Consider the following 2,702-nt stretch of genomic DNA (forward strand, 5'->3'; position numbering starts at 1 on the left):
TAAACATTTCTGAACTGCATATTGTGTATACATTGCATATAAAATGCACACCTGAAAGAAAAATGAAACACTGGGAGACTGTTATCATGAGAGCAAGCTTTAATCTTATCTTTAATTTTAGTTTGGCCAAATATTTAGCACAATATCTAATATGTAAATTCAATTTTATTTATACAGCGCCGAATCACAACAACAGTCACCTCAAGGTGGTTTATATTGTAAGGGAGACACTATAATAATACATACAGAGAAAAACCGAACAATCATATGACCCCCTATGGGCAAGTACTTTGGTGACAGTGGGAAGGAAAAACTCCCTTTTAACAGGAAGAAACCTCCAGCAGGCCAGGCTCAGGGAAGGGTGGCCATCTTTCTTCCACATGCTGTGGAAAAGAACAAGAGATTAATAACCAGTATGATGTCAGAAAATAGACAAATGCACAACAAAATTTCCAAAGCCTGGACTGACATATTGAATTGACCTATTTTGTCAAACAAAAAAATCTAAAATCCAACTCAATTAGTAGCAACCTTTTAACATTAAGGACTGTTTACAAAGATGTGCTGCCAGCTGGATGCCGAGTAAAGCTCAACAACTTTCAGGTCCTAAGCTTATGACATTGGAAATAACATTTCACTGCGCACCATTATCACTGCCTGTGTGGAAGTCCATTTGACATATAGTGTTATTTATTCCATTGGCAAAATAAAAATGTTGTTTAAAGCAGTCGTTAAAAACATGAACAATAATTTGATAGTTTTTTATTAAAATCTTTAAAATGTGTCACATTTTAATGAATATTTAAACTTTTTACACTCCATTTTCTCTACATCACACATGTTAACTAAGGTGGTTAACGACATAAAAGCTCATCTGTTACAATGATAAATCCACCTAAACATCTTCTGCATCTGCATCATGCAATTTATAAATGGTTTTACTTCATTTAGTGGTGTTAGATTGAGCTTTTAATTATAAATTCTTACACATGTTTAACACAGGCTGCAGAAGGTGATTATTTGCCAATAACCAAAATCCTGCTCTTTTTCTTTCTTCTCCTGCAGATTGGGTTGTTTGTGATGGTGAAACAGCTCATGAGAACAAATAGATCTACGAGGTACCAAGTACTGGAGAAAAACTAAAGATGCTCTAATGGATGGAAGATCACTACACTTTGAATAGATATAGTTCAAATCTCAAAACTATTGAGTCATTTGCCGGTACACTATGAAACATGTAAAACTGGAGAAAGTCGTTTTTTGTAATACATGTACAGATGTCTATTGTTATCATTGGATTGTCTGTCACCAAAAGACTGACAGTTTTTTGCAATAAACATTAGAATCAGAATACTTTAATAATCCCTAAAGAACTTATGTAATTATGTAAACATACTGCAGAACTGGCCTGTGTGGACTTCTGGCCTGACAAAATGTAGGCAAAGATGGGGCAAAGGGCTTAGAGATATATCCTAAATTAGGTTTGATGAATATGAGTTACTATCACAGACTTTTTTTGGCCTACAGAGGGCTGGCACATTTCTGCTATAGCTCTCTCAAGCAATATTTGTGTTGAGTGTGTGTAGTTGAATTGTGGTAAGTTTGTATCTTGATTGTCAGTGCATTACTGTATGTGGAGAATTCCGTCACTGCCTGTGTAATAATATTTTGTTATTAGACTGAAAGTGGTGCATACAGAATTACTTTATAAAAGAAATATAAATGAAGTGGAAACTAATTGTATACTTTACATTGCATTTAGCAATTTAAGCTTCTCTGCACTGATATTCACATGTGATCCCTATCCCTATGGTCACTAAATTGTGACATGGACTTTTAAGATATAATAATATTTTTCAACAAGTCAACCAACAAACTATTTTTCGTTTTCCTTAAGACCCAGAGAAATATTCACCCTTTGCCAAAACCTGGGGTTTGTCCATTTGATGTAGATGAAAAATAAACCTAATGATGCCATTGTTGGAAAGCCAAATTATTGTTATTTTATTTTCTATTTTATATAGACGTGCCTTTAACAATAATGCCCTCTGATCAAAGAAGCTTGGTTATCCCTTATTTATCAAGTGCCTCATCATGTGAGCCAAGGTGTGAAAAAAGGTGTGGATCATTACCACCAGATGTTTCGGCTGAACCACTGTGAGATCCTATCATGTGATCTATTGAGGTCACCTGACACAGGAATGTAATGTCATGTATTTTTTTTTTAATACTGTATAGATTTTCCTTACTAATTTACTTTTTGCTGCAAATGATTAGCTATTTCAAACTCCACTAAGTAAAAAAGGGCAACTTTTCTGAAAAGTTTTTATGTTGGATTTGCATGCTGGGAATTTAGTTACTTGTTAATCCTATACTCCCAGTCATTTGTCTGAAATGTCCGAACCTGTCAAAATAAACAATTTGGTTTTCCAGTATAGTAAGCCAGGTGAGAGTCATTTTAAATTATGTTAAGCAAGCAAAGAAAAATGCTCAAAATGCTCAAAAAAAGAAGGGGAGGAGAGGGCAGTGTGAGTGTAGTGCTAGGACTTTGGATGTGAGCAGCGCTGGAAATTGGCACAAAACATGAAGTTCTGATGGATGAGTAGCTTGTGTTTTTGCACTCATACTGTAATAGTTTGTGTGTGTGTGTGTGTGTGTGTGTGTGTGTGTGTGTGTGTGTGTGTGTGTGTGTGTGTGTGTGT

The sequence above is a fragment of the Pundamilia nyererei genome, unplaced genomic scaffold (genome assembly GCF_000239375.1).
Source record: "Pundamilia nyererei isolate P.nyererei 1_Seehausen unplaced genomic scaffold, PunNye1.0 scaffold00010, whole genome shotgun sequence".
Taxonomy (NCBI): domain Eukaryota; kingdom Metazoa; phylum Chordata; class Actinopteri; order Cichliformes; family Cichlidae; genus Pundamilia; species Pundamilia nyererei.